Raw genomic sequence first — 8,343 nt, 5'->3', positions numbered from 1 at the left:
TCTCTCTCTCTCTCTCTCTCTCTCTCTCTCTCTCTCTCTCTCTCTCCTTCTTCTTCTTCAACCTCTTAGGCTATGAAACAAATTCATAAACTGAAGAATCACACAATGAATTAGCCCAAAATCAAACAACACCCCGAAATCGAATTCCTTTGATACTCCTAATATTCATGGTTAAGAATGGTTCATCGATCTCCATCCCAAAATTTTCAATTACCATAAACCTCAATATCATTGTATCATCAAGGATAGCCACCCCACCATTTTAATCAAGAAAGATGAAAGATTTATCGATGGTGGTTGACAACTCCCAGACTTCGATTACAAAGCTCAAATTCTACTCCAAATCGTGGTCTCACTAGGTGATACTCTCAAAACCAACTCCCCCATTATGTCTACTTTTATATGAGCAAGTCTCTCGTGAAAATAGTAGACTTAACATACAAAATGAGTAGACTTTACATAGAAAAGTCTACTTCTAAATAAGCAAGTGTCTCATGAAACTAGTAGACTTCGATTATGAAATGAGTAGACATTTATTACAAAATAGGTAAATCTTGCATATAAGAGAAGTAGCCTCACTCTAAAGAACAACCAAGATCGAGCGTGTTACGAGAAATATATAAACATATTCTCACGCACAAGTGACTTCCTACTTGTATAATGACTGCCTTTCCATTCACAAATGAATCTTTATTATGTTTAGAGTTGTGATGGTATACTGTTACATGGTTCATTTTAGGCCACGAAGACCATTTAGGATCATCGAGCACATTTAATGAAGCACATACCTCCCGTGTATATCTGATTTAGGGTTAATGACGATCGATCAATAGTCATCCTATGTGTATATTGGATGTATGGTTTATGAAGAATGAGCAATAATCACCTTTCGTGTATATATGATTTACGGTTCATGATGATCAAGTTAATGTTACTTCTATTGTATGTAAGGTCTATGATTTATGATGATCGACCAATCATCAACTCTAGTGTGTACATGATATATGATAATCGGGTACTAGTCACCTCTAGTGTTAATAGGGTTTATGATGATCGAGAACTAGTCACCCCAATGTATGTATTGTCACATTCTGACTCTTAAATTTTTTACTATATTTACTGACTTGGTATTAATAAAAGTTTTACCATCTTCGTAAAGGAGTTTATAGTTTCAAAAATCCCTAGAGATGTTTTGAGGGACGATTATTTTGAAGAATTATTTGTAGGAGAAATATTTGAAGACGGTAAAAATGTTAAATTTTAGCTAGTAAAAAGGTAATTTTTATTAGGGTAATATTTTTGGGGTGTTAATTTTTGGAGTTGGGTTTTTATTGGTGGGTTAGGACCGGTTGGGAAAAGCCCAACATTTTTCTTCTCTCTCTCTTATCTCTCTTCCCTCCCGACGCTCTCTCTCTCTCTCACTCTGCCGGATTTTCTTCGGCTCCAACCGACGTCGTCCGGCCAAGTCAGGCCGCCGCACTGGTCCCAAACGGTCAGCCATCGACCCAGCCTTCTTCCTGGACCGGTGAGAGCCACCCTAGCGTCGCCGTGTGGGAGTAGGCACGCTTGGAAGCTCCGACTATGCAGTGGAAGTCCTTCACCGAAACTCCCTCCTCCGGCCGCAATAGCGGGACCTGCTTGGCTTTTTTGGAAGCTCTCCTCTTGTGCATCAATCCCTCAAAAGGTTTCACCCTCTCTTGAGCTAGGTAAGGAGAATCATTGAGTTGAAGTTCTAGGGTTTCTTGATATGTTTCTGTTCAATTGACTTAGTTAGGCTTGGAATTTGTGTTTGTGCTAGTTAGAAAAGTTGTAGAGTGGGTTGAGAGGAAGATGCTGTTAAAATTTGATAGGCATTGGAGATCGCCGGAGTCGGCCAGACGCGGCGCCGCCGCTGTTAGGGAGATTTTCATGGTTTTAAATGTGTTATATTAAGGGGAGACTATTGATGTGAAGTTTGGAATTTTTAGAGGAATTTTGGATAGGTTTAGGATTTTTCAAAGTTTGGTATTTTGGCGGTTAATGGGGTAGAATCCGACCGTTGGATTTCTCTTATTATTGTTTTAGAATGTTGAAATAAATAAAATGAGGTTACGGGTAGAGTTTGGCATGAATCCGATAAGCTTAACCCTAGAAAGGGTAGTGGGTTAGACGGAAAAGTTTTGGGTCATATATTTAAGTATTCTTTTTCTGAAATTGAAGTTTGGTCCATGGTTATTAATTGTGCCAGGATTCGAGGAGACCTCACTGGAGTGGCGATTGGATTTCGTCGGGCTTATGCCTAAAGTTGTGAGTGGACTTTTGTTTTAATTAAAAGCATGCGATGCATTATATTGTTGATAAGTTATTCTTCTGCTGAAATTTAATTGTTTTCTCTGATATTTGGCATTTTTCATCTTTTGGAGAGTCACCGAAAATAAGATTTTCGGTGGATATGTATATTAGATGTTTATGAGTATAGTATGTATGTAAATGCTAGCTATCCATACGTGCTTGGTCCGTCATAATGAGGTAAAATTCCATTATGGCGCGACGTAAGTGTTAGACATGCATAAGCGTCGTAGCCCTATATGAAAACTATTTTCTTATTTTGTTCATATAGGTTTTCATATAGAGAGTCCACACGTATATACATCCGTCCTCTTCGGTCATAATGAGGAAAAATTCCATTATGGCGCGACGTCGTGAGCGTTAGACGCAAGTGTCCTAGCTTTGTATGAATTTCTATTTTTCTATTTTGTTCATAGAATTTGTACAAGGAGTCTGACGAGTGTAAATACATACACATATATTTATATATAGTTTAGCATGAGAGGCTCCATTTTATTAAGTTTTGGAGACTAGCCAGAGCTAGTCATGTATTTGTCAGTTTATGAGTTGAGAGCTTTTGAGCTGTTGCATGCGGCATAATTTCTATGAAAAATTAAATTAAGAATGCACAAATATTTTTATTGAATTCATTTTTTTCCACTTACTCTAACAGTTTCAAATATTTTCCCTTCGGCCCTTCGTTTTAAAAGTGCCCAGTATGCAGGTTAGCATAGTTGAGGTCGGGCGTACATGGAGAAGAGGCATAGTCAATAGTATAGCTTCCGCTCATTTTTATATTTCTAGTTCCTTTCCTCTCAAATAGAGTTGTTCTGAACTATAATTATTGGTTATGAGATTTTTCTTTTTAAAGTTAGTAAATAAATTAGGAGATGTTGTGATTTGGGGAGCATGAAGGCTCCAGAAGTTTAAGGTTGGATTTGGATTTTCAGAATTGTATGCAGATATTATTAGGAAGGGTTGTCCATTTTCAAGGGAGGTTATGCCGAATTTTCGGTAAACTTTACTTCGAGGTGGTCTCTGCATGATTTACTTCGGGTTTTAGGGTGAAATTCGAGGTGGGTCTTGACAGTTGGTATCAGAGCATTAGGTTATTCGATTCCTTTCTCTTTTTAGTACTACCTCATATTCTTGGTCATGCTTAGTGTCTATAGAGTGATGGTCCGACCGCGGTGGATCCATTAGCATTATATGTTTTAGACACTATGTGTTGATTAAATTTGTGATGTAGTTGTTCTTATCTTATTTATGGACAGTATTGTGCCATAAATGTCTATATCTTCAAGACTATGCCTCCATACGCCGACCTCTTAAGTGATCATCCTACTTTGATTAAGGAAGGAGGTGTTTGGATTATGCCTTTTCCAAGGGTTATCGAGTTGATATCATAAATTGTTAGAGTTCAATTGCGAGTTGGGAACTCCAGTTGGGAACTCATATGAGTGGCAACATTCCTTTCATTTGACCAATGATTGATTGCGTTATGATTAAGATGCTAGGGTGAGCATCTCGTGCGAATTTGTAGAAGGTGAAAAGTTTAATTGAAGCTTTTCACTAATTATAGTGGGAAAGTGTGAAGTTGTAGTAGTCTGATGGAAAATCGTGGTATCGAGTTATGTGATTTTTGGGATAGAAGAGTTGAAAGAAAAGTTTGAAATAATGGTGTATTATTTTGAGGTAAAGGTTGGTTGAAGTGATGCGAGAGGTACCCATAGTAATTCCAAGGGGTACCTTTACGAGTTGTTGAGGACCCTAATCCGGAGCGAATTAGTCACATGGGATTTGTGACTAGTATTGGGTTGCAGGAAGTTGCTACATAAAAAGATAAATGTCAATTTAGATAAGTCTTAATTGAAGGTCATTTTGCCGACTATTTTATCCGCAACAGAAATCAATTGGGAACATGTTGGGATAATATTGGTTGTGGCGGTATATGTTCTGGTTTCTACAACTCTAATTATGAATATGTTTTTATTATTCCTAGAGCATTATATTAAGACAGTAGTGAGAATATTTTGGGAATGACGGCTATTAGTAGACAATGAAGAGTAAGATTTCTGATGATTTTGGTCTCTAATGTGGGTTAGTTGTAGTTGGTTAAAACCTTAAGTATAATGACTTGGATTGCTTTTCTTTAGGTCGTTGGTTTTACGAAAGTCATTGGTCAGTGCGTTGTGACAACTTGTGGTGTCACAGTCAGCGAATTTTAGAAATTGAATGATGGCACTAAATGGTTTAAGTTTCAAGCAAGTTTGGAATCGTGGAGTGAGATATCGGTTATATTATTTTAATCGTGGACCATTATAGATTTCTTTTGGAATTCTAGGTGTTGAAGTTTGGTTTCCAGATTTGTTGAGTGTTTTTGGAAGATGATAAATGTAAATGGAATTGAAAAGTAATGGTGGAGTGAGAGCGAGATGGTTGTGGTCACTCCAGTTTTACGATAACACCTGGTGAATTTATTGCTTGTTGTCATGGGTATTCTATAGCAGTTGCGTGGAGTTGGTGGAAGTGGTAGCAGTGGAATAAAACCCAATGGATCATGGAGCAAGAGTGCGTGGGTGTCCAAAGTAATTTTTTTAAGCAGTGTCGTTCCGGGTGGTTGATATAAGTCTTGAATTTGTGATCGAAGTTGGTTTATTGACATCACTTCGTTAGCATTTAGTGACTAGCTACGACACATCAATGGGAGAATATGTTCACTCACCTTATTTCTAATTCGGTGAGATGGAGCAGAGTTTTGGTTGTGGTGTGTGTGAGAATATATAAAGTATTCCTACTGTAGTTTTTGGGTAGCATCCTCAGAGCTTGAAATTATGGAGTGCGAATTCAACGCTACGATTTGAAGGTTAGAGATTCTGGTTATTTTGTCGAAGTTTCGAGATAAATGATAAATTGGTAGTTATGTCGTAGACATGGATCAGGGATAAATCCAGTGGTGATCCCAAGTGAGTTGGAGTTCAATTAAGCGATGAATCATGGAGTCGTAAGTCTTATGTGGTAGTCTGAGAGTCGTGTGGAGATGTTGAATAGATGGTTTGTTTCGTTGTAGGTATAATTCATGATGTAGCCTTATGGGAGAGGGTTTTCCCCCATTGACTCAAGAAGCGTCTAGAGTCAAGGTTTATTAAGAGTTATAATATTGAGGGTAGTAGATATTGATAAGTTGTGCGACGTCTTTTCTAAGGATCAGATCGTGGTAGAACCACTTATTGATCCAGGTATGACCTGCGAGGTCATTAATGTTTGGATGTGTTTTCACCAGTAGGGTTAGGGTGGTTAGTAGAAACCATTCTATTGAATTTTGATTTCTAGTACGTTTTTGAGATGGGTCTTCCAACGAATGTCAGAGAATTGTGAAGCTTTTGAGCTCGAAGTTATGGAATTTGTCCTCAAGTTCTATAAGCTAGTTATTCTGAAGCTTGAGCAGAGATTTGCCCTGAGTTTTGACTTTTACTTAAACTCATAATTTCTGTTGGTTAGCGAACCACAAAGTGTAGTAGTGGATCCTGTTTGGAAAACTAATTTCAACGTGCGATAGGTAACTTGGTGCTCTTTGCATGCTCAGCGCGACAGTATTAAAAGCTAAGTCTTGTTTCCGGTTGTCATTGCTTTTGACGATCAATGTAGTTTACTCAGGTGTGATTTCGTAGTTGATGATACATTGGTCAGAAGTTGTTGGGCTTCGAAACTGCAGCGCTAAGTGTGTGCAAGAGTTGTCCATAAATGATTTTCGGATCGTATTCTGCTGTCAGATTAATTATAAATGGTAGGGGTGGGTTCGGTTTTGTTTGGTTTGGTTTTCAACTAAAACCGGAAACCAAACCGAATAAAAAATTCGGTTCGGTTCGGTTCGGTTTGGTATTTTTTGAGACCTTGAACTGGAAACCAAACCAAACTGTGGTTCGGTTCGGTTTCGGTTTTTCTTCTTCTTTTTTTAAATAATTTTTCTTAAAATTTGTATGCTTTTGGCTTAGTTAAAAATTATCGTATTTTAGGTCCTTTTTTTTTCCTTCCATTACTTGTTTTTATAAGCACATATAATATATATATATATATCAATAAATTTTTTTGGCAATGTTTCTTCAACAAACCAACAATTTATAAACCAAATAGATACTTTGAAAGTTTAATACTCAATAATTTCAAAAGTATTGGGAATTGACCACACTAGCACACCATGAAACCATAATTTTAAAACTTCTAAGTTCATCTTGAACATAAAATATAGACTCCATAGTTTAAAGTCCATCCAAATAAATTTCGAATTTTAAAGTTTAAAAATCATAAATTTGAATAAAGAAGAGAAAAATAAATTAAATATTAGAGTCTATCATCTAAAGCTCACAAGAATAAGTCTTCGATTTTAGAGGTAACATATCACTCTCTATACTTCGCATACACAACACCTAAAACATTTCTATATGTACATAAAACGAAAATAAAAAGCAAAATATTAGAAAAGACAAACATATAATTATAAAGAACATAAAACCTAAAATCATATTGTTGAAATCAAATATTTAATACGAAAATAAAGACAAATTATTACATGCGGCATAATTTCTATGAAAAATTAAATTGGGAATGCATCAATATTTTTATTGAATTCATTTTTGTCCACTCACTCTAACGGTTTCAAATGTTTTCCCCTGGGCCCTTCGTTTTAAAAATGCCCAGTATGCAGGTTAGCATAGTTGAGGTCGGGTGTATATGGAGAAGAGACATAGTCAATAGTATAGCTTCCGCTCATTTTTATATTTCTAGTTCTTTTCCTCTCAAATAGAGTTGCTCTGAATTGTGGTTGTTGGTTATGAGATTTTTCTTTTTAAAGTTAGTAAATAAATTGGGAGATGTGATTTGGGGAGCACGAAGGCTCCAAGAGTTTAAGGTTGGATTTGGATTTGGATTTTCTGAAGTGTATGCAGGTATTATTAGGAAGGGTTGTCCATTTTCAAAAGAGGTTATGCCGAATTTTCGGTAAACTTTCCTTGGAGGTGGTCCCCGTAGGATTTATTTCGGGTTTTAGGGTGAAATTCAGGGTGGGTCTTGACATGCATGGTGTAGGGTTTATGATGATCGAGCGATATCAACCTCTAATGTATACATGGTTCAGGGTTTGTGAAAATCGATCAATAGTTACCTTTAGTGTCTAGTTGGTATATGATGATCAAACACTAGTCACCTCATGTATCTAAGGTTTATGATGATCGAGCACTAGTTAACCCTATTGTATGCATGGTTTAAGGTTTATGATGATCGAGTACAAGTCATCTCTCATATATATAGGGTTGAGGGGCTTATGAAGATTGAATAATAATCATCTCTCATGTGTGTGTGTATATATATATACAGATTTTCTCAAGTGCGGATGTCAACATTTATTCTTACGGTGCGGATTTCCACTTTACACTCACTTTTCAATCGAATTTTCACATCTCCACCGTCTAGTCTTTAGATACTAATGTATAGATCATCTCTGCAAAATTTTAGCCAATTTGGTTATCATTAAGGCACTTAAACTGATTAAACTAATGGATGAACATAATTATGTCGAACTTGAACCGTTCATGTTTATAACAGAAAAACGCAATTTTGAGTGCCCTAATGATAACCAAATTTGTTGAAATTTTGCAGAGATGATCTATACGTTAGTATCTAAATACTAGACGGTGGAGATATGAAAATTCAATTGAAAAGTGAGTGTAAAGTGGAAATCTGCACCGTAAGAATAAATGCGGACGTCCGCAGCTGAGAATGACTGTATATATATACAGATTTTCTTAGCTGCGGACGTCCGCACCAATTTTTTTGTGCGGATTTCCATTTTTGCACCACTTTTCGATCGAATTTCCTCATCTCCACCGTCTAGTATCTAGATAATATTGTGTATATCATGTCTGCAAAATTTCAGCCAATTTGGTGATCGTTAAGGCCCTCAAACTCAAAAACAAATGGACGGACTGAATTCTGTCCGGTTGTGTTCATACCAGAAAACTTGAGTTTGAGGGCCTTAAC

Source organism: Fragaria vesca, linkage group LG7 (assembly GCF_000184155.1).
Source record: "Fragaria vesca subsp. vesca linkage group LG7, FraVesHawaii_1.0, whole genome shotgun sequence".
NCBI lineage: Eukaryota > Viridiplantae > Streptophyta > Magnoliopsida > Rosales > Rosaceae > Fragaria > Fragaria vesca.
Note: the sequence above shows the minus strand (reverse complement) of the source record.